We start from the raw sequence: 25356 nt of genomic DNA on the forward strand, positions 1-25356 counted from the left end.
AACTGGAAAATCAAATCAGCCTCATTGGGCCTCTTTCTGAAGCAGCAGGAGCTATTAAGTATGTCTTAACAATGTAGTAATACCTACACAGGCTTACTTTTGGCTTACCCACGTAAGGCACCAAACTCTGCTAATGTTATTGAGGAGTCAGTAAAATAGCTTTTATGGCCTTAGGGAGTATGAAAGTTATACACAGTTATCCAGTCAGATCAAGACTGTCACTTCTCTGCAAAGCAAACACAACGATGTGTATCGGGGGTTCGCGACATCCCCGATAAAGATAGGGTCCCCTGGCAGACTGTGTTGCAAGAGATGAGAAAAACAAAGACACAGACACTGAAATAATAGTTAAGAAAGCGGGGAGGTCGTGGGACCACCAGCACTCCGGTGCCAAGGTGGCAGTGACTGAACCCCAGCACTTGCTTTTTATTCTCTTTGGCATGTTGCAAATTACAATGATCTAATGTGAAAAAATCATGGGATACAATGATCAAAGGTTTTGGGGCTCTCCCCAAAATCACAAGGTGTCCTAGCTAATTCCCTTCTCCTTTCTATAAGTGGAAAACACGTAATTCTTCAGTAGGTACAACCCTTTTGATCAAGGTAAACTGATTTATCCCAAGCTCAAGCTATGTACATGGATATCAATCTTTAATGTCAGCAGCTGTGACCCATTCGATCAAGGAACAAGGAAACTACATGCTTTCCACTGGGAGGCTGGTTTTACATTAACTGAGGCATTGTCGAGAGAAAGGGAGAGAAGGAACTTAGCCCAGTGTTCAAACATATAGAAGCCTTGAGACCCTTCTCCCGGGCTGACATATTGCAATCTACCTCTATAGCCATGAGGAGTTTTCATGTCAGGCCGCCTGCAGCTTTTCATGCATGAGACCCCTTAGAATCTGAGGTTGGAGCATGCTTTGCTGTACTCCCAGATCGCTGATATATGTCCCCTGACTAGGCAGTTAACATCTGCACTTATTTCAGGCTTCTGCTCAGGCAATTCCTTCACCTCCTATCTTCTCACAGCCTCAGACATAGCATTCCTAAGTCCCAGTGGTCTTAATCCCATCAGATGGGCATTACAAAACAACATTGCTTGGATTTTTCTATGGGCCTACAGTAGCAGGCATCATAGAATAACATAATGGGCTTTTAAAAGGAGGGCTATTGAGGGAACCAGCAAAACAATAGCATCCCAAGTAGTCAAAAATATTGCCCATAGTCATGATTACATTGAATCCATACCCTCTGGCATGGCCACACCACGTATCAGTTCACAACAAGTGTGAAGACCACCAATGGAGGTGCTGCAACGTCTGCTGACGCATGCCCACAGCAAAGGAACATCCACATAATTCCTTCTCCCTCATAGGAAATCAAGAGCCTAGCCAGATTTTTCTTCTCAATCCTGACAAGGACCTGACATAGACCACTTGACTCTGGCTCCATTCTCAGTCTGCGTCTGTGCGTCATCCAGCTTAAACCTAGCAAGACACCCACAACTATCCTAAGAGAGAGGCATCCTCATGTTCTGCCCATGTACTTTGCTCTGTTATGGGCACTGTGGAACAAATCTTGACCTGCTCCAGACACCCAGGAGGTGGAACCAACCACCCCCAGGGAAATCAGATTCCTTACAGCTGGCTGCAAATGACCTCCAGCATTTACCCCTACCCTGTTGCTCTGCCCTTTCCTTACTTGAGAATTTCCTACTCTCTCCAATGTCAATTACACTTCGCTTGGTGGAGCACCCTTGCCCTGATTGCCTACACCTTACTGCTGGCAAGGTATGTCTGGAAACAGCATGCCACATACACTCCACAGGGAGACACGACACAGGTCAGATTTGGGGACAATGGGAACATGGCGTTGGCTGTTTCACTTGGTTACTCCTACTAACACAGCCACAGACATCAACACTGAAGCTAGCACTCCTCCTTCTATCTCTGCTACCACTAGTAACATCCTTCCAGCTAAATCAGACCCTATGATTTCGCTCGTGACTCATTGGTGCCTTCTAAACTCTGTAGGCCACCCTTTACTTCAAATCAGATGAAACTTACTATTATTAACTCATGTGCCATTAAACAAATAGAGTAGTGGGACACTATCTATAGAGCCTCATGTAAGGCATGTCCAGAAATAGTATGTACCAAGTATTATAGCCAGGATGCTCGTCATTGGTGCAATCAAATTAAAATACTGTAATCAAAATGCAAAACCAACAAATTCTACAGGATTGCATAGATAAAGTTCTAGCTCTTTGTAATCCCTGAAATTATGATTAAATGCAAACGCTTCCAACAGTGTATGCCCTTACAACTATTGGCTTCTTTTCCTATTAAGTATTACCATAATGATCTTTCTCTCCCTCCAGTGGAAGCTCCACTTATTGAAATGGAAAGAAATTATATTAGCCAAGTGGCCAAGGGTGCCTTACCATGGACTTCCTTCATGACTGCTAATCAATCTACCCCAGGAAGGCAATAATACTACACAACATTTCCCGGGCCAGGGCATGAATAAGGAAACAAGGACCGCAACCAGCTTGGAAATTCTTCCTTAACCTAACGTTCTCAAGATATCAACTGCGAGTTTTACATAACACTCAATGGAAGCGTGTACTCTACAACAATTGCAATGCTGGCTGCCCACAGTGAACAATCATAGCTCTTGGGTGTTACAGAAAAGACAATTCATACCAAAGCATACTCAATCCCGTCGAGAAATCTAACTGCTTTCTGCTTGGGAGTTTCTCCACCCAAATTGACAACTATTTGCTTATAGCTATTATGAAATTTGTCAGGCATACCAAAACCATAATTACTAAGGTCATAGAAAATATTTCATGGAAACTATTGACCAGTGTTACTTCTCTGGGGGGGCTCCTTAGAAAACCATATACACCCCAAAGTACAGACGATAGAAAAACAGTAATGAGAAACTAACCTGGGAGGAAATGTTACTGCTATAGTCACCACGCTGCCGCCTCCCAAGGGGGCCACACTTGAGGCTGTTAAAGGCATAAAAGTTTCCTCCAGAATGGAGTCGATGGAGCATTCAATCCCCCGCTGAAACACAGTCATGCTGCAATACACAGGAACAGAAGTGGGGCAAATGACATAACACAACTGATCTCTCTTTTTTAAACAACTTGGTTCACCTGTGGGGATCTCATATGTGAGTACCTATAATTCCGGATTTAATTTTCTGTGCAGCTGGTCTAATAATTTGTTTCCTGGACTGGCAAGAGCACCTGCAAAACCTATCCCACACCCATGGCAACACATGGATGCTATTTACTTACTATTGGCGGTCTGCAGGAAACTCAAGCATAATCCATACCGATCTGAGCAAGGAAGAACATATAAATGCCCACCGAATCAAACCTGCATATATACTTAGCCACAGCAGCATATAAGGTGGTATCCATGGAAAATCCAAAATTCTGTAAAATAATGTAATGAGGTTTATTCCGAGCTTAACGTGTGCAACCTTAGCCTGGGGAACATGGTCTCAAGAGGTCTTCAGAAAATGCGCCCGAGGTGGCCAGCTTACAGTCAGGTTTTATACATTCAGGGAGACAGAAATTACAGCTAAAACAATAAATCAATACACGGAAGGTATACATTGGTTTGGCCCGAAAAGGCAGGACATCTTGAAGCGGGGACTTACGAGTCATAGGTGGGTTTCAGAGGTTCTTTAGTTGGCAATTGGTTGAAAGAGTTAAGCTTTGTCTAAAGACTTGGAGTCAGTAGAAAGGAATGCTTGACTTAAGGTAAGGGGGGCCTTTAATCTGTCATGTGATCCTATACTAGAGTCAGGCTGGGAAGTAAGCCATAATATAGCAGGTTAACAGAAACCCATTTAATGAGATTGTTATCATTTGTAGGCATGACTCACCAAGCCTCTTGGGAAGAAGTTTGGGCAAGAGAAGAAAAGGTCAGACATCAGGCCCCAGTTCTCCCTTTTGGCCAACGATGATTCGATGGAATGCATGTGCGGGCCAACAAGCAGCAGGGGGTGCCACTGCGCAAGGAAAGCTCATTCCTAGAGTTGTCTATTTGGTCATCTGGCGTTGATGGCGACAGTTTCAATAGGAGAGATGTCGGAACTTAGGGGAAGGACATGGTTTGATCTGATTTAATAGCCAGTTGTTTAAGTGGCCAGAGAGAGTCAGGCCTAAGTTTCAGTCTGAAAAAAAGCATCCTAGATCAGATCTATTCTACCAGCTGTCATGATCCGGGTCTTTGATTGTGTCTTTTTCCTTTTCCTATATCTGGCATAGCATTTACAAGAGAGATATAATGATAATATAGCAAGAAGTATCATAAAATGGTGAAGAGTAGGCATCCAAGAAACTTACAGGTAAACCCAGAAGGCAGTAAACAACCTAACCAGCCAAAGAATTCTCTGCATGCATCATCTCATTCTTTAATCAGACTTACAATGCGTTTACCTTTCTTGTCAATGGTCATTTGAACCTTATGGCAAATCTTATTTGAGGATTGTAGGACCAACACCAAATCAGAATATAATGAATTAAATTGTTCTTCTGACCAATTGGTCTCCATAAGTATAACATCCTGAGGAGGGTGTAAATTGAATCTGAGAAACCTCTGGTCTTCAGTGTCTACATTGTCATAGGGCTTGCTTACAGTTGACGAATCTATTTTTCCCACCACCTTTGTGTTGCACCATATGCTAGTGTTTGGGAGGGAAAAAGAAGTTTCATTACAGGTGAAATAATATGATTCTACAGTGTCATTTTGTCATCCCTCCCAACAAAAACGGCCCTTTCCCATATACCAAATGTTATGTCCCATAAGGGACATATTAGGGACAAAATTTGGGAGAAATCAGGGTTCCAAGTGGCTTGAGGACATAACCATTCTCCTTTTCTATTTTTCACAATCTGATAGGGAAATAAGATGCCATGTGTTTCCATTAGCTAAATAGACAATTGGCTTCCCATGGGGAGCATCCCCATATTATTTAAAATGGCCCCAATACCTGCTAGTTGAATTAGAGAATACTTTTGTGCCTCATTCAACTTCAATGCTTGAGCTTTAAGAATACAATATGTCAGGATACATTTGTCATTTAAAACTTTCCACAAATTTGAGGTAGCATATATTTTCCATAGGTGTTTAGATTGTGCCTCAGCACTGAATTTTGTAGGCCCTTGCTTCATAGCTACCTCAGATTCCACTTGTAATAACATGGAAAACATGAGCCCTTGTTGGGCTAGAGTACATGGCCATTCCCACCTTTGGGTTTGGGAATAGGTTTTTACGCTTCGTCTGATCACTTCTATCCATTTGGTGAGTGCTGCACTATCTTATGGGGAAGCGTCCCATCCCTGTCCTCCTTTTTGGAATAGCATTCCTTCTATGTGTCCTATTTTGTTCTTAAATTTCCGAGTATTACAAGGGTACAAATGTTTCAGTTACATGAATTACTTTTGTACAGTTTGATTCAAAGTTATAAGCGTGCCCATCATTTATTTTCATTTTTGAGAGGAAATTTTTCTCTCAGGAATGCCTCTCTTCATTAGCTGTGAATTTGGCTTGTCCCAACATACCTAGCTCAATTCTAATTCCTCCAAAGAGGCTTCATTTTAGTCTTCCGGGTGACATATATATATATATATATATATATATATATATATATATATATATTTTTTTTTTTTTTTTTTTTCTTTCAGGATATTGTTAGGCTACCCACCAGAAATGCTATTGCTGTTGTAATACGCTAATGGCATCAGTGCAACTTGGATAAATGGAGTCAAGCCAGACCCGTTGAGTATCCCAAACAATTGTCATGTGAGTGGAGGTTACACCCAAGTATTCCCTTGTCTGGGTATTCCGAAAGGCTTCCCAGAGGTTCACTTGCCTTAACGTGCAATCTCTACTGTCAGGGATTTCTGTCTACCAATTGACCGACCTCCATAAATAGTTCTTTAAGGGCATTGTCAGTGTGCTTGGTGCTGGAGAAGGGCATCCAGCCACAAGCACAAGGCTGGTGGTCAGTTGGTCAGATTATGATGCAGCAGTTTACAGAGGAGGCAGTTAGGTTTCTTCCATCATACCCAGGCAATTGTCTAAGAAAATCATCACCAAGATCTATTGTTATTCACATGGGGGTGGAGCAAGATGGTGGACGAGAAACACTGCCAGACAGAGTGTCTCTGCAGAAAAGACAGACTGTAGCAGAAATTAGAAAAAAGAAGCAAGAACACAAGCATACAGCGGACAAGGGCGGGAAGGAGGGGTACCTGAGACCCCGGGAGACTCCATGGGAGGAGGCTGCGGAGAACTGGAGGCTGAGACCACCAGAGCAGCCCGGAGACCAGTGGCCAGGGTAGATGGATTTGCTGTTTCCTCTCCCCTGCATTTGGGACTGCTGGTGGGTTCCCAGCGGGTGGAGAGACCTGCGGACACCAGCCCAGAGACGGCCGCCGCCAGCCAGCGGTGAGCCTGTAGCAGACATGGCACCAGGTTCCCAACTTCATCTGGGCACTTCCATGTGCACAGACCCGAGCAGCGCGGCAGGCGCCATATTGCCTCCTCCTCCCCTCAACCGACCCTACCCATGGCTGCCCAGAGAGAAAATACAGCCACCAGCCAGAGGCACCTCCAGGAAATGGGACCTTCCCTTTTGGGACCCTACAGCTGACTCAGGGGAACTCAGACTGTGAGCTCCCTACCTGCCAGCTCTCCCAGGTGCTGCTGGCACGGTGTTCCCAGGAGAACGGTGCCGACTCAGAGGCTGAGAGACATAGACCCAGCTTGGGCGCCCTGTGGGTGAACTGGGACCAGAACTCCTCTCCCTGGTGGGGATACAGTTTGAACTCTGGGACCCAGAGGTCGGACCTGCAGATCAGATCCCCTGCACCGAGGGCTAGCATTGCCTGGGGCACAGAAGGGTTATATGTGAACAGCCTACTGATGTGTGTGTGCCTCCAGGGGCGGATCAGCATCCTAGAGGGCAACCCTCCTCCCAGGAGGAGGCCGTGCGCCCAGCCCAGGTGGCGTTCCTGTGCAGGGAACCTCCCCACCGGCATCACAGTCCGGGGAGGCCTGGTGGCTTGTGGTCTGGCCTGCTGGTAGAAGCCCAGGAGTAGCTGCGGAGTTGGGGAGGGTGGAAAGAAGCGAGGCCCGCTCCAGACTGCAGGTCTCAGACAGCCCCACTCCCACATCCAGACTTTCTGGCTGAGCGGGACCATTCCAGCCACGCCCTGACAGCTTTTCCTGGAAGCAGAGAACAGAACCTTGACTCCTGCTAACTGTCTGAGGGCAGGCTTACCCAACCCAGCACCGCCCAGAACAAGAGCTGATAACAGGACACAAAATCAACTGCATAGCCTGTTCCTCCAAGCAAACGCCACCTACTGACAGGGACAGCATCTTACACAGCCTTTCCACGGCACCCAGTGACTCAGTATACAGGGAGTGGTCCAATTTCACCCACAGACACCACCTAACGTCTCAGAAACTAAACAAGGTGTGTGAATACCCAAACAATAACCTAAACGAAAGAAACAACAACTGATTGACATGGGAAGAAACCAGCGAAAGAACTCAGGAAATATGAAGAACCAAACGGAAAACACATGCCCAAAGAGGAGCACCAGCCCGCTAGAAATGGACACCAAAATCAGGCAACCAATATGACAGAAGAGGAATTTCGTATGTGGATCATAAGAACACTCACCCAGCTGAAACAACAACTCAATAACCAACACCAAGAAACCGCAAAAAGCCTCCAGGATATGGAAAAAGAAATAGACACAATGAAGAAAAGTTTAACCGAACTCCTGGAAATGAAGAATCAATTCAAGGAACTACAAAATACAGTGGAAAGTCTCAAGAACAGGGTAGATCAAACAGAAGAAAGAATCTCAGAGCTTGAAGATAACACCCTCCAATTAAATAAATCAGTCACAGAAATAGAGCAGAGAAACAAGAGAAAATAGCGAAGCCTACAAGAGCTGTGGGATTATTTGAAGAAACCTAATGTGAGGGTCATAGGGTTACCAGAAGGGGAAGAAGACAACACTCAAGGGTTGGACAAGCTGTTAGAAGATATAATAGATGCAATGGTGTATGGCTAAGCTAACGAAAAGCAGAAAAGAGAAATCTCTAATAAGCTCCATTAGGAATAAAAAAGGAGATATCACAACTGATCCCAAAGAGATACAAGATACAATTTATGAATACTACAAAAATCTTTATGCACACATCTGGAAAATGTGCAGGAAATGGACAAATTTCTAGAAACACACAGCCTCCGTAGGTTCAACCAGGAAGAAATAGATTCCCTGAACAGACCAATCTCAAGAGCTGAAATAGAAACAGCAATTAAAAATCTCCCTAAAAAGAAAAATCCCGGTCCACATGGTTTCACACACGGATTTTACCACATTTACAAAGAAGAATTGGTACCTATCTTGCAGAAACTATTCCACAACATCGAGAAGAACAGAAACCTCCCCGACACCTTTTATGAAGCGAATGTTATTCTGATACCAAAACCAGGAAAGGATGCAACAAAAAAAGAAAACTACAGACCAATATCCTTAATGAATATAGATGCAAAAATTTTCAACAAAATCTTAGGTAACCGAATCCAGATGCTTATCAAAAAGATAATCCATCATGACCAAGTGGGCTTCATCCCAGGGCTGCAGGGATGGTTCGACATATGTAAATCTATAAATGCAATTCACCACAGAAACAGAAGCAAAAACAAAGACCACATGATTCTTTCAATAGATGCAGAAAACCTTTTGACAAGATTCAACACCCTTTCATGATACGAACACTTAAGAAAATAGGCATAGAAGAGACATACCTAAAAATGATACAAGCCATATATGACAGACCCATAGCCAATACCATACTGAATGGGGAAAAATTGAAACCTTTCCTACTTAGAACTGGATCCAGACAAGGCTGCCCACTAACTCCACTTCTATTCAACATAGTGCTGGAAGTTCTGGCAACAGCAATTAGAAAGGAAAGTGGAATTAAACGTATCCAGAGGCAGAAGAGATCAAACTTTCACTGTTTGATGATGATATGGTATTATATTTAGAAAACTCCAAAGATTCAACCAAACAACTCCCGAAAGTGATAAATGAACATACTAAAGTCTCAGGATACAAAATCAATACACAAAAATCAGATGCATTCACATACGCCAACAACAATCAAATTGAGAGCCCAATCAAAGACTCAATTCCGTTCACAATAGCAACAAAGAAATTAATGTACCTACGAATATACTTGAGCAAGGAGGTAAAACACCTCTACAGGGAGAACTATGAAACACTGAGTAAGGAAATAGCAGAGGATGTAAACAGATGGAAATCCATTCCATGCTTGTGGATCGGCAGACTCAACATCATTAAAATGTCTATACTACCCAAACTGAATACAGGTTCAATGCAATACCTATTAAAATCCCATCACCATTCTTCACAGATATAGAAAAAAATAATTTTACACTTCGTATGGCACCAAAGAACACCCCGAATATCAAGAGCAATTCTAGGCAACAAAAACAAAATGGGAGGTATTAATAAGCCAGATATCAAAGTATACTACAAAGCTGTAGTAATTAAAACAATATAGTATTGACACAAAAATAGGAATATTGACCAGTGGAACAGATGTGAGAATCCTGATATAAAACCATCCTCATGTAGCCATCTAATCTTTGACAAAGCAGACAAAAACATATGCTGGTGAAAAGAATCCCTTTTAAATAAATGGTGCTGGGAAAACTGGATAACCACTTGTAGAAGGCTAAAGCAGGACCCACACCTTTCACCTCTCACAAAAATCAACTCATGCTGGATAACAGACTTAAACCTAAGGTATGAAACTGTTAGAATTCTAGAGGAAAATGTTGGAAACACTCTCCTAGACATCGGCCTATGCAAAGAGTTTATGAAGAAGTCCCCAAAGGCAATCACAGCAGCAAAAAAATAAATAAATGGGACATGATCAACTACAAAGCTTCTGCACAGCCAAAGAAATAGTCATGAAAGTAAACAGACAACCTACAGAATGGGAGAAAATTTTTGCATCCTACGCATCCGATAAGTGACTGATAACTAGAATATACTTAGAACTTACGAAAATCAGGAAGAAAAAATCAAATAACCCTATTAGAAAGTGGGCATAAGACTTGACCAGAAACTTTTCTAAAGAAGACAGAAGAATGGCCAACAAACATATGAAGAAATGCTCAACATCTCTAATCATCAGGGATATGCAAATCAAAACCACAATGAGATATCACTTAACTCCAGTGAGAATGGACTTTATCAAAAAGTCTCCAAATAACAAATGCTGACCTGGATGCGGAGAGGGAGGAACACTCCTACACTTCTGGTTGGACAGCAAACTAGTTCAATCTCTGTGGAAAGCAATATGGAGATACCTTAAAGAGATACAAGTGAAATTCCATTACTGGGCATCTACCCAAAATATCCAGTGACACTCTACAAAAAAGACACCTGCACTCGAATGTTTATAGCAGCACATTTCATAATTTCAAGGCTGTGGGAACAGCCCAAGTGCTCATCATTCCAAGAGTAGATTAATAAAATGTGGTACATGTATACCATTGAGTACTATTCAGCTCTAAGAAACAACGGTGATATAGCACATCGTATATTTTCCTGGTTAGAGCTGGAACCCATACTACTAAGTGATGTATCCCAAGAATGGAAAAACAAGCACCACATATACTCACCATCAAACTGGTATTAACTCAGCCGCACCTAAGTGGAGACATAGGTACTACAGTAATTGGGTATTGGCCAGAGGGGAGTGGGGCGGGTATATACATACATAATGAGTAAGATGTGCACCATCTGGGGGATGGTCATGCTGGAATTTCAGACTTGTGAGGGGAAGGGCAAAAAGGGCATTTATTGAAACCTTAAAAACTGTACCCCCATAATATGCCAAAATAAAAAAAAGAAAATTTAGTGTATATTAAGTTAATTAAGTTATATTAGGGAAAAAAAGAAAAAAGAAAAAAATAATGCTTCTAGCAAATGGGAAAACATACAAACCTAGACCAATGTAATTTTGAGACGGTGGCATCTGTGTGAAGGCCAGTTGCCATAGTTCAATAGGTCCTATAGACAAAGAACAATGACCTGAGGACACTGAAAAGAACTCTCATTCTTGCTTTACTTGCCTATGGAATATATTGCCAGAAACCTTGAGTGCTTTAACCAAGACCCCAATGAAATTGTTTAGAATCTGTGGAATCTCCCTTGGTATGATTTTCCTAAATGGATATGGTTATGAATTTCCTTATTAAAATTATATGAGGGCGATGTAAGGGCTAGCCAGTGGTATGTTTTGAAAATATACTAATAGTACATCGGGAGTGTACCTTTTGGGCTATTGTGAGGGATGATTTCCAGAATTATTGTCTTCCCCATTATCTCATCTTCTCAGCGTCCCAATGAGTCATTTCAATGAGTGAATGAAGTGAAGGAGAGGTAATTGTGCACCTATGGGAATGTTGGAATTTTTTATAGGACCTAGTCACAATTCTCTATTTCGATTAAATGCACCTCCCTTTTGCTGCCAGATTTGTTTCTATCGAAGGGTAGATGCCTGCTGATACTGTAAAAGAATGTTAACGAGGGTATTGGTGGGACAGAGGGTGCATTCTCATATACATAGGCCATCTTTCCTAGGGAAGCATTCTTTGCTACAGCATCACCTAGACTATTCCCTTTTGCATCTTCAGTGTTATCCTTTGAATGCGCAGGACTTTTTATGATTGCAAACTGCTTTGGCATTTGAATTGCTTCTAATAATTCCAACACTTGGTGCCCATATCATATAGATTTCCCAGATGAGATGAGAACCCCCCTCTATTTCCATAGCATGGACTACTCCAAAAGCATATTGCTTATAGGTGTATATAGTTTCTACTTTCCCTTCTGCCAATTGGCAAACTCTAGTTAACATTATTTATTCAGCCTTCTGGGCTGATTTTACTCCTTGGTATCGCGTATTTTCTAGTGTGTCTACCATGGAAACGATGGTGTCTCCTGCCTGGTAATGCTCCTGATTGTCCCTTAAATAAGAAGCATCTGTGAACCAAACAAATTCAGCATTCTTGATAGGAGTTTCCTGTAAATCTTCCCAAGGGGAAAGTAAGCTATCAATTAGTAGGCTGCAATCATGGTTTTCCTCTCGTTTTTTACCTGGAAGAGGGAGCAGGGTAGCAGGTTTCAGAATGTTACAGTGCTTCATAGTGATGTTAGGGGCAGAAAGCAAGAGCACCTCATAGCAGGTGAGTTGGCTGACAGAATAGTGTTGAGTGTGGTGACATGTGTTGAGTGTTGAGTGTGGTTGAGTTTAGGAGACATTCTATATAATGGTGGGCACAAATGGTTAGCTGGTACCCAGTACAGATTATTTGACATTCTTAAATAAAATGGCCACAGCTCGTATGACCTTCATACAAGGGGGGTGTCCTGTTGCTACTGGATCTAACTGTTGGCTGAAATAAACAATTGGCCTGTGATTGCCACCTTGCTTTTGGGTTAACACTCCTAGAGCAATTACACTTATTTCATCAACAAAAAGGAAAAAGAGACAGCTATAGTTGGGATGGCCTACAGAAGGTGCTTGGGTGAGAGCCTGTTTTAAATCCTCTGTATGTTGTTTAGCCCTCTTTGCCCAGTGGATTGGTTCTGCCGGGGTTTGTTTTAATTTTTATATAGGGGTTGAGCCATTAATGAGTAATTTAAAATCCAACTTCTGCAATAGCCTGTTAACCCTAAAAACTCTCTTAATTGTCTTTTTTGGGAGGCACGGGAAAGGTCATGAGGACAGAGATTCTCTCAGTGTTTATTAGTAGCCCCCTCAGGGCAATCACATGTCTAAGTGTTTACTGTGAGAGAGACAAAATTGCAATTTTTCTCTGGACAGTTTGTGTCCCTTCAAAGCAAGCTGTTGTTACACATACACAGTGTATTCTCTGCATTTTGTCATGGAGGTGAACACAATAACGAATCATCTACACACTGAATTAGCATAGGTCTATTTGGAAATGCAATATCATCTACATCTGCTTTCAGTATTTGAGAAAAAAATAAGTAAGACTCTCAGAATAACCCTGGGGCCAGACTTTCCACATATACTGGCAATCTTCCCAAATGAAGGCAAAAAGATATGGGCTGTTCTGCTCTACAGTTATGCTGAAAAAAGCACTGCATAAGTCAATGACAGAGAAGTGATTGGTTTTGGTAGTAATATTGGGCAGCAAGGAGTGTGGGCTAGGGACAACAGGATGTCTAGGAATTGTTATTTTATGTATGACTCTTAGGCCCTGAAATGAATCTCCAGCCTTTGCCATTTAGCTTTTTGATTGGGAGTGTTAGTGTACTGCAAGGCCTGATACAAGGTGTTAGGGGTTCCTTGTCTATGTAGTCCTGAATAATTAGTCTGATTCCTAGGCTTCAGGTCTAAGGAGGTATTGTTTAATATTTGGGAGAGGTTTAGGCTTTTAAAAAAAATTCAAAATATTAAGGGGGTACAAATATTTTAGGTTACATGGATTGTTTTTGTATGGTTTGAGTCCCGGCTATAGATATGCCCCTTACCCAAATAGTTTTCATATTACCCATTAGGTTGATTTATTCACCTCCCCCTCCCCCTGCCTTCTGATTAATTTCCACTGAGTTTTACTTCCCTCTGAGTAGATGTTTGCTCCTCTGTTAGTTCCAATTTAATAGTGAGCACATGTGGTGTTTGTTTTTCCATTCTTGAGACACTTCACTTAGGAGAATGGTCTCTAGTCCCATCCAGATTGTTGCAGATAATATTATTTCATCTTTTTTTATGGCTGAGCAGAACTCCATTGAATACATAGACTGCATTTTATTAATCCACTCATAAATTGGTGGGCATGTGGGTTGATTCCACATCTTTGCAATTATGAGTTGTGCTGCAAAAAACTTTCAGGTGCAGGTGGTATCTTTTTAAAAAAATGTCTTCTTTTCTTTTGGATAGATACTCAATAGTGGGATTTCTGGATTGAATGATAGATCTACTTTTAGTTCTTTGAGGAATCTCCATACTATTTTCCATAGAGGTTGCACAAATGTGCAGCCCCACAAACAGTGTATAAGAGTTCCTTTCTCTCAGCATCCACACCAGCATCTATTGTTCTTGGACTTTTTAATAAAATCCATTCTAACTGGGTAAGGTGATACCTCATTTTGGTTTTAATTTGCACTTTCCTTACCATTAGTGACATGGAGCATATTTTTAATATGTTTATTGGCTGTATGTATTTCTTCTTTTAGAATCTTCTGTTCGTATCTTTTGCCTACTTTTTAATAGGGATGTTCATTTTTATCTTGCTCATTCATTTAAGTTATTTGTAAATTCTGGTTATTATCCTTTTATCAGATGTGTAGCTTGTGAATATATTCTCCCATCTTGTAGGTTATCTATTTTCTCTGTTGATTATTGCCTTAGCTGTGCAGAAGTTTTTTAGTTTAATCAAGACCCATTTGTTAATTTTTGGTGTTGCCACAATAGCCCTAGGGTCTTAGTCATAAATTCTTTGCCATAGGCCAATAACTAGAAAAGTTTCCCTACATTTTCCTCTATAATTCTTATGGTTTCATGACTTAGATATAAGTCTTTTATCCATCTTGTCTTAATTTTTGATAGTCGTGTGAGGGTAGGGGTCCTGTTTCCTTCTTTTGCATGTGGCTGTCCAGTTTTCCCAGCACCATTTATTGAATAGGGCTTCTTTTCCCCAATGTATCTTGTTATCTGCTTTGTCAAAGATCAGTTGGTTGTGTTTCATTGGTCTACGTTTCTATTTTTGTACCAATCCATGCTGTTTTTGGTTACTATAGCCTTCTAGTATAGTTTGAAGTCTGGTAATGTGATGCCTTCAGATATGTTCTTTTTGCTTAAGATTGCTTTGGATATTAGAACTCCTTGCTGGTTGAGAACAAAGTGTAGGATTAGTTTTTCTAGATCTGTGAAGTGTGCCAACTTTGGTACTTTGATAGGGATTGCACTGAATTTGTAAATCACTTGGGGTGGTATAGACATTTTCACAATATTTATGCTGCCTATCTATTGTCCATGAGCATGTTATGTTTTTCCATTTGTTTGTATCCTCTGCCTTTCTTTCCTCAGAGTTTCACAGTTCTCCTTTTAGTGATCTTCCATCTTTTTTAGTAGGTATATTCCTAGGTATTTTATTTTTATTGTGGCTATTGTGAATGGTATTGAGTCTTTTATTTGAATCTCATCTTGACTGTTATTCGTATGTCGAAATCGTACTGATTTGCACACATGGACTTTGTATCAGGAGACTTTGCTGAATTCGTTTATTTGAATTCGTTTATTTATTAATTCCAGGAGATGCTTGCTGGAATCTTTGGGGCTTTCCAAATAAAGGATTATATCATCAACACAGGGTGATAATTTGACCTCCTCTTTCCCAATTTGGAGAGCCTTTGTTTCTTTCCCTTGCCTAATTTCCCTAGCTAAGACTTCCACCACTGTGTTGAATGAGAGGGGTGACAGCGGACATCCTTGTCGTGTTCCAGTTCTTAAGCAGAATGCTTCCAACTTTTCCCCATTCAGTATGATGTTGGCTGTGGGTTGCTCAGACATGGCTTTTATAATTCTGAGATATGTTCCTTCTGTGCCTAGTTTGTTGAGGGTTTTTATCATGAAATGGTGCTGAATTTTGTCAAATGCTTTTCTGCATCTATTGAGTTGATCATATGGACTTTGTTTTTGCTTCTGTGTATGTGGTGAATCACATGTATAGATTTGGGTGTGCTGAACCATCCTTACAGCTCTGGGATGAAGATGCAAGACAGTCAAGGTGGTCATGGTGAATTATCATTATTATTATTGTTATTGTTATTTTGATGTGCAGGTGAATTAAGTTTACTAGGATTTTATTGATAATTTTTGCATCTATATTCATAAAGGATAATGGTCTTTAGTTTCCTTTTTATTGTTGTCGTGTCCTTTCCTGCCTTTGGTGCCAAGGTGATACTGGCTTTATAGAAGGAGTTTGGAAGGGCTCCCTCTTTCTCAAAATTATGGCATTTTTAGTATTATGGGTACCAGGTCTTCTTTGTAGGTTTGGTAGAATTCAGCTGTGAAATCATCAGGTCAAGTGCACCCCTCTTGGGAGATTTTTTTTTATTACTGATTTGATCTCACTGTTTGTTGTTGGTCTATTCAAGAGTTCTATTTCTTTCTGCTTGAGTTTTAGGAGGTTGTGTGTTTCCAGGAACTTGTCCATTTTTTCTACATTCTCTAGTTTATGTGTGTAGAGATTTGCATAGTAGTCATAGATGATGTTTTGTAATTCTGCAGTGTCAGTTTTAATGTCACCTTTTTCAATTCTTATTGAGCTTATTGGGGTTCTTTCTTTTCTGTTTTCAGTTAATCTAGAAATAGGTCTATCACTTTTGTTTATATTGTCAAAGAACCAACTTTTCCTTTCATTAATTTGTTGTATTATTTTTTGTTTTGTTTTCCAATTCATTTAGTTCTGCTCTGACCTACATTATTTATTTTTTTCTGCCACCTTTGGATTTGGTTGTTCTTCCTTTCCCAGTTTCTTCAGGTGTGACATTAAGTTGTTTATTTGTTATCTTTCTCACTTTTTGATGCAGGCATTTAAGGCTATGAATTTTCCCCTGAGGAATGCTTTTGTTATGTACCAAAGATTTTGAAAACTTGTGTCCTCTTTGTCATTCAGTTCAAAGAGTTATTTCATTTCCATCTTAATTTTATTCTTGACCCAATAGTGATTTAGCAGCAGGTTGTTTAATTTGCATTACTTTGCATAGTTTTGTGTGCTTCTCTTGTGATTTATTTCCATGTTTATTCCAGTGTGGTTTGAGAAGATACATGGTATACTTTCCATTTTTTTGAATTCGTTGAGACCTCTTTTGTGGCCCAAGATACGATCAATCATAGAGAAAGTTCCACGTGCTGCTGAGAAAAATGTGTACTCTATAGTTTGGGGTAGAATTTTCTGTCAATATCCATTAAGACCATTTGATTTAGAATTTTGCTTAAGACCATTATTTCTTTATTTTTTCCTGCTTTTTAATTTAATTTAATTTAATTTTTTATTTCAGCATATTATGGGGGTACAGATATTAAGGTTCCAATAAATGCCCATTTCCCCCCTCCCCCCACAAGTCTTAGTCTCCAGCATGACCATCCCCCAGATGGTGCACATCTCACTCATTATATATGTATATACCCATCCCCCTCCATCCTCCCACCTGCCCAATATCCTATTACTGTAGTACCTATGTGACCACTTAGGTGCTGTTCAGTTAATACCAACTTGCTGGTGAGTATATGTGGTTCTTCTTTTTCCATTCTTGGGAAACTTCACTTAATAGTATGGGTTGCAGCTCTAACCAGGAAAATATAAGATGTGCTATATCACCATTGTTTCTTAGAGCTGAATAGTACTCCATGGTATACATATACCACATTTTATTAATCCATTCTTGGATTGATGGGCACTTGGACTGTTTCCACAGCCTTGCAATTATGAATTGTGCTTCTATAAACATTCGAGTGCAGGTGTCTTTTTTGTAGAGTGTCATTGGATCTTTTGGGTAGATGCCGAGCAATGGGATTGCTGGATCAAATGGTAGATTCACTTGTATCGCTTTAAGGTATCTCCATATTGCTTTCCACAGAGGTTGAACTATTTTGCAGTCCCACCAGTCGTGTAGGAGTGTTCCTCTCTCTCTGCATTCGTACCAGCATTTATTGTTCAGAGATTTTGATAAAGGCCATTCTCACTGGAGTTAAGTGATATCTCATTGTGGTTTGATTGCCCTGATGATAAGAGATGTTGAGCATTCTTTCATATGTTTGTTGGCAATTCTTCTGTCTTCTTTAGAAAAGATTCTCTTCAAGTCATTTGGCCACTTTTTAATAGGGTTATTTGCTTTTTTCTTACTGATTTTCATGAGTTCTAAGTATAATCTAGTTATCAGTCCCTTATCGGATGCATAGGATGCAAAAATTTTCTCCCATTCTGTAGGTTGTCTGTTTACTTTCATGACTATTTCTTTGGCTGTGCAGAAGCTTTGTAGTTGATCATGTCCCATTTATTTATTTTTTTGCTGCTGTGATTGCCTTTGGGGACTTCTTCATAAACTCTTTGCCTAGGCCGATGTCTAGGAGAGTGTTTCCAACATTTTCCTCTAGAATTCTAACAGTTTCATACCTTAGGTTTAAGTCTGTTATCCAGCATGAGTTGATTTTTGTGAGAGGTGAAAGGTGTGGGTCCTGCTTTAGCCTTCTACAAGTGGCTATCCAGTTTTCCCAGCACTATTTATTGAAAAGGGATTCTTATCACTAGCATATGTTTTTGTCTGCTTTGTCAAAGATTAGATGGCTATATGAGGATGGTTTTATGTCAGGATTCTCAGAGCTGTTCCACTGGTCAATATTCCTTTTTTTGTGCCAATACCAGATTGATTTAATTGCTACGGCTTTGTAGTATAGTTTGATATCTGGCATATTAATACCTCCCATTTTGGTTTTGTTGCCTAGAATTGCTTTTGATATTCGGGGTCTTCTTTGGTTCCATATGAAGCATAAAATTATTTTTTCTATATCTGTGAAGAATGCTGATGGGATTTTAATAGGTATTGCATTGAATCTGTAGATCAGTTTGGGTAGTATAGACATTTTGTTGATGTTGAGTCTGCCGATCCATGAGCATGGTATGGATTTCCATCTGTTTACATCCTCTGCTATTTCCTTCCTCAGTGTTTCATAGTTCTCCCTTTAGAGGTCTTTTACCTCCTTGGTTAAGTATATTCCTAGGTACTTTAATTTCTTTGTTGCTATTGTGAAGGGAATTGAGTCTTTGATTTGGTTCTCAATTAGATTGTTGTTGGCGTATATGAATGCCTCTGATTTCTGTGTATTGATTTTGTATCCTGAGACTTTACTAAATTCATTGATCAGTTCCAGGAGTTTCTTGGTTGAATCTTTGGGGTTTTCTAGATATAATATCATATCATCAGTAAACAGGGAATGTTTGATCTCTTCTGCCCATATTTGGAAACTTTAATTCCATTTTCCTGTCTGATTGCTGTAGCCAAGACTTCCGGCACTATATTGAACAGAAGTGGAGATAGTGGGCAGCCTTGTCTGGTTCCAGTTCTAAGTGGGAATGCTTTCAATTTTACCCACTCAGTATGATGTTGGCTATGGGTCTGTCATATATGGCTTGTATCATTTTTAGGTATGTCCCTTCTATGCCTATTTTCTTAGGTGTTCGTATCATGAAAGGGTGTTGAATTTTGTCAAAAGCTTTTTCTACATCCATTGAAAGAATCATGTGGTCTTTGTTTTTGCCTCTGTTTATGTGCTGAATTGCATTTATATATTTACGGATGTTGAACCATCCCTGCAACCCTGGGATGAAGCCCACTTCATCGTGATGATTATTTTTTTGATAAGCATCTGGATTCGGTTAGCTAAGATTTTGTTGAAATTTTTTGCATGTATATTCATTAGGGATATTGGTCTGTAGTTTCCTTTTTTTGTTGCATCCTTTCCTGGTTTTGGTATCAGAGTAATATTTGCTTCATAAAAGGTGTAGGGGAGGTTTCCGTTCTTCTCGATGTTGTGGAATAGTTTCTGCAAGATAGGTACTACTTCTTCTTTGTAAGTGTGGTAAAATTCGGGTGTGAAACCATCTGGACCTGGACTTTTGTTTTTAGGGAGATTTTTAATTGCTGTTTCTATTTCAGCTCTTGAGATTGGTCTGATCAGGGAATCTATTTCTTCCTGGTTGAGCCTAGGGAGGCTGTGTGTTTCTAGAAATTTGTCCATTTCCTGCACATTTTCCAGTTTGTGTGCATAAAGATTTTTGTAGTACTTATGAATTTTATCCTGTGTCTCTTTGGGATGAGTGGGGATATCTCATTTTTCGTTCCTGATGGAGCTTATTAGATATTTCTCTTTTCTGCTTTTCGTTAGCTTAGCCAGTGGCCTGTAAATTTTATTTATTTTTTCAAAGAACCAACTCTTTGTTTTATTAATCTCCTGAATAGCTTCCCTGTTTTGTATTTTGTTTAGTTCTGATTTTTTCTTTTTGATTTCACTTCTTCTGCTGGGTTTGGGGACTTGTCTGTTCTTCTTTTTCCAGCTCTTTGATTTGTTTCATTAGATTGTCTATTTGTGATCTTTTTGTTTTTTGGTTATAGGCATTTATGGAGATAAACTTTTCTCTCAGAAGTGCTGTAGGTGTGTCCCAGAGGATTTGATAAGTTGTCTCTCCGTTGTCATTTTCTTCATAGAATTTTTAAATTTTAATTTTGATTTCTTAGTTTATGAAGTAATCATTTAGTAGGAGGTTGTTTAATTTCCACGTTTTTGTGTAGAAATGTGAGTTTCTGTTAGGGTTGATTTCTACTTTTATTCCACTGTCATCTCAGAAGGTACATGGTATGATTTCTATTTTTTGAAATTTCTTGATATTTACTTTGTGTCCTAGGATATGGTCAATCTTAGAGAATGTCCCGTGAGCTGATGAGAAGAACGTGTATTCAGTGGATTTGGGGTAGAATGTCCTGTAGATGTCAGTCAGACCCAATTGTTCTAGAGTTTTGTTTAAGTCCATTATTTCTTTATTAATTTTCTGTTTGGAGGATCTGTCTTGTGCCATCAGTGTGGTGTTGACATCTCCAGTGATTATGGAGTTGCTATTAATCCATTTGCTCAGATCCAGTAAGGTTGCTTTATGAAACTGGGTGCACCTAAATTGGGTTCACATATATATTTAAAATTGTTATCTCTTCTTGTTGAAGTGTGCCCTTCACCATTATATAATGGCCCTCTTTGTCTTTTACTAATTTGTTGGTTTAAAAACTAAATCGTCTGAAATTATAACTACCACGCCAGCCTTCTTTTGGCTTCCACTTGCCTGGAATAGTGATCTCCACCCTTTTACATTTAGTCTATATGCATCCTTGCAGGTTAGATGTGTTTCCTGAAGACAGCATATACTTGGCCTGTATTTTCTTATCCATTCAGCCAGCCTATGTCTCTTGAGTGGAGAGTTTAAGCCATTAACATTTATTGAGAGAACTGATAGCTAAGTTAGATTACTGTTTATTGTGTTGGCTTGAATATTGTTTCTTTGATTTCTGTCTTGAGCCATTGTATTATATGGCCTTTGATCTTTGGGTTTTGGTTGTTTTTATATTTGTGAGTTTTTATTATGATGTTCCGTGCATAACACTGTTTTGAGTACTTCTTGTAGGGCTGGTCTTGTCTTGGTGAATTCTCTGAGACTTTGTTTGTCTGAGAATGTCTTTATTTGTTCTTCATATATGAAGCTTAGTTTTGCAGGGAATAAGAATCTGGGCTGGGCATTGTTTCGTTTCAGAAGAGTGAGAATGCGGCCCCAGTTTCTACTTGCTTGTAAATCTCATTAGAGAAGTCTGGTGTTATTCTAATTGGCTTTACCTTGTATGTCACTTGCTTCTTTCATCTTTCAGCTTTTAGAAGGGCCTCTTTAGTTGATATTTTGGTCAGTCTGATGACTGCATGACGTGACGTCTTCCTGTATGTACTGAATCTCCCAGGGGTCCTCTGAGCTTCTTGAACTTGTATATCGAGATTTTGAGCAATTCCTGGGAAATTTTCTTCTATTATATCTTCAAATAGCTTGTGCAACCCTTGAGTGTTGTCTTCTTCCTCTTCTGATAACCCTATGACCCTCACATTAGGTTTCTTCACATAATCCCACATCTCTTGTAGGCTTTGCTCTTTTCTCTTGTTTCTCTGCTCTATATCTGTGATGGTTTTATTTAGTTGGAGGGTGTTATCTTCAATCTCTGAGATTCTTTCTTTTGTTTGATCTACCCTGTTCTTGAGACTTTCCACTGTATTTTGTAGTTCCTGAATTGATTCTTCATTTCCAGGAGTTCGGTTAAACTTTTATGCATTGTGTCTATTTCTTTAGTGAACTTTTCTTCTAGGTCTTGGAGGCTTTTTGTTGTTTCTTTGTTATGGTTATTGAGTTGTTGTTGCAGGTCGGTGAGTGTTCTTATGATCCACATACGAAATTCCTCTTCTGTCATTTTGATTGCCTTATTTTGGTTGGTGTCTGTTTCTTGGGGGCTGGTGCTCCTCTTTGGGGGTGTGTTTTCCGTTTGGTTCTTCATATTTCCTAAGTTCCTTTGTTGATTTCTTCCCATGTTGATCAGTTGTTGTTTCTTTTCTTTAGGTTTTTGTTTGGGTATTCACATGCCTTGTTTAGTTTCTGAGCCATTAGGTGGTGTCTGTGGATGAGATTTGACCACTCCTTGTATAATGAATCAGTGGGTGCTGTGAAAAAGCTGTGTAGGATACCGTCCCTGTCAGTAGGTGGTGCTTGTTTGGAGGAACAGGCTATGCTGTTGTTTTTGTGTCCTGTTATCAGCTCTTGTTCTGGGCAGAGCTGGGTTGGGTAAGCTTGCCCTCAGGCACCACCAATGCTGTTAGCAGGGGTCAAAGTTCTGTTCTCTGCTTCCTGGAAAAGCTGTCAGGGCGGGGCTAGAATTGCCCTGCTCAGCTAGAAAGTCTGCTTGTGGGGCTGAGGCTGTCTGAGACCTGCAGTCTGGAGTGGGTCTGGCTTCTTTCCACCCTCCCCAACTACACTGCTACTCCTGGGCCTCTGTCAGCAGGCCAGACCACATGCCACCAGGTCTCCACGGATTGTGATGCTGGCGGAGAGGTTCCCTGCACAGAAACGCCACCTGGGATGGGCTTATGGCCTCCGTTTGGGAGGAAGGTTGCCCTCTAGGCTGCTGATCTGCCCCTGAAGGCACACACTCCACAGTAGGCTTTTCACATATATCACTTCTGTGCCCTGGGCAATGCTAGCCCTCGGTGCACAGGATCTGGTCTGCAGGTCCGACCTCTGCGTCCCAGAGTTCAAACTGTATCCCCACCAGGGAGAGGAGTTCCGGTCCCAATTCGCCCACGGGGAGCCCAGCTGGGTCTATGTCTCTCAGCCTCTGAGTCTGCATTGTTCTCCTGGGAACACTGTGCCAGCAGCACCTGGGAGGGTTGGCGGGTAGGGAGCTCACAGTCTGAGTTCTCCTTAGTCAGCTGTATGGTCCCAAAAGGGAAGGTCCTGTTCCCTGGAGGTGCCACTGGCTGGTGGCTGTATTGTCTCTCTGGGCAGCTGCGTGTAGGGTCGGGGGAGGGGAGAAGGAGGCAATATGGTGCCTGCTGCACAGCTCGGGTCTGTGCACACAGAGTTGCCCGGAGTGAGTTTGGGGCCTGGTGCCGCGTCTGCTACACGGTTACCTCTAGCTGGTGGCGGCCGTCTCTGGGCTGGTGTCCGCAGGTCTCTCCACCCGCTGGGGACCCCACCAGCAGTCTCAAATGCAGGGGAGGGGAAAGGTGACTTATCCACCTACCCTTCCCGCTGGTCTCCCGCTGCTCCAGCGGTCTCAGCTTCTAGTTCTCTTCCGCAGCCTTCTCCCGTGGAGTTTCCCCGGGTCTCTGGTACTCCTCCTTCCGTCCTTCGTCTGCTGTATGCTCGTCTTCTTGCTTCTTTTTTCTAATTTCTGCTAGAATCTGTTTTTTTCTGCTAGAATCTGTTTTTTCTGCTGAGACACTCTGTCTGGCAGTGTTTCTCCTCCGCCATCTTGATCCTCCCCCTCAATGCACCTTCTTGAAACACTTTTCTCAGTTGACTTCTGAGATACCACCCTCTCTCTCTTTTGATTCTTACCAACTGCTTGTACTCTTCATCTTCCTGACCTCTAAGCTTTGGGGCACTCCAGGCTCTGCTCTTCCCTGCTCTTCCCTATTCCCTCTCCATTCCCGTTCCCATTATTTCTTTATTTATTTTCTGCTTTGACGATTTGTTAAGCTCTGCCAGTGGGGTGTTGAAGTCCCCAGCAATTATGATGGTGCTGTTTATTTCTTTTTTTAGTTCTAATAAGATTTTCTTTATGTATCTGGGAGCTCCCGTGATGGGCACATACGCATTTATTATAGTTATGTCTTCTTGGATAGTTCTTTTTACCATTATATAATGATATTCCTTGTATTTCTTTATCTTTCTGGGATTAAAGTTAATTTTTTTTAATTTTTTTTTATTTTGGCATATTATGGGGGTACAGATTTTAAGGTTTCAATAAATGCCCATTTCCCCCCCTCCCCCCAAAAGTCTGAGTCTCCATCATGACCATCCCCCAGATGGTGCACATCTCACTCATTATGTATGTATATACCCGCCCCCCTCCCACCTCCCACCTACCCAATACCCTATTACTGTAGTACCTATGTGTCCACTTAGGTGCTACTCAGTTAATAACAGTTTGCTGGAGAATATATATGGTGCTTGTTTTTCCATTCTTGGGATACTTCACTTAGTAGTATGGGTTCCAGCTCTAACCAGGAAAATATAAGAAGTGCTATATCACCGTTGTTTCTTAGAGCTGAATAGTACTTCATGGTATACATATACCACATTTTATTAATCCATTCTTGGATTGATGGGCACTTGGGCTGTTTCCACAGCCTTGCAATTATGAATTGTGCTGCTATAAACATTCGAGTGCAGGTGTCTTTTTTGTAGAGTGTCACTGGATCATTTGGGTAGATGCCCAGCAATGGGATTGCTGGATCAAATGGTAGATTCACTTGTATCGCTTTAAGGTATCTCCATATTGCTTTCCACAGAGGTTGAACTAGTTTGCAGTCCCACCAGCAGTGTAGGAGTGTTCTTCTCTCTCCGCAACCACGCCAGCATTTATTGTTTGGAGATTTTTTGATAAAGGCCATTCTCACTGGGGTTAAGTGATATCTCATTGTGGTTTTGATTTGCTTTTCCCTGATGATTAGAGATGTTGAGCATTTCTTCATATGTTTGTTGGCCATTCTTCTGTCTTCTTTAGAAAAATTTCTGCTCAAGTCCTTTGCCCACTTTTTAATGGGGTTATTTGATTGTTTCTTCCTAATTTTCGTGAGTTCTAAGTATATTCTAGTTATCAGTCCCTTATCGGATGCATAGGATGCAAAAATTTTCTCCCATTCTGTAGGTTGTCTGTTTACTTTCATGACTATTTCTTTGGCTGTGCAGAAGCTTTGTAGCTTGATCATGTCCCATTTATTTATTTTTGTTGCTGCTGTGATTGCCTTTGGGGACTTCTTCATAAACTCTTTGCCCAGGCCGATGTCTAGGAGAGTGTTTCCAACTTTTTCCTCTAGAGTTCTAATAGTTTCATATCTTAGGTTTAAGTCTGTTATCCAGCGTGAG

This window comes from Microcebus murinus, unplaced genomic scaffold, assembly GCF_040939455.1.
Source record: "Microcebus murinus isolate Inina unplaced genomic scaffold, M.murinus_Inina_mat1.0 scaf001_hap2_Mmur4.0, whole genome shotgun sequence".
In the NCBI taxonomy this organism is placed as follows: Eukaryota; Metazoa; Chordata; class Mammalia; order Primates; family Cheirogaleidae; genus Microcebus; species Microcebus murinus.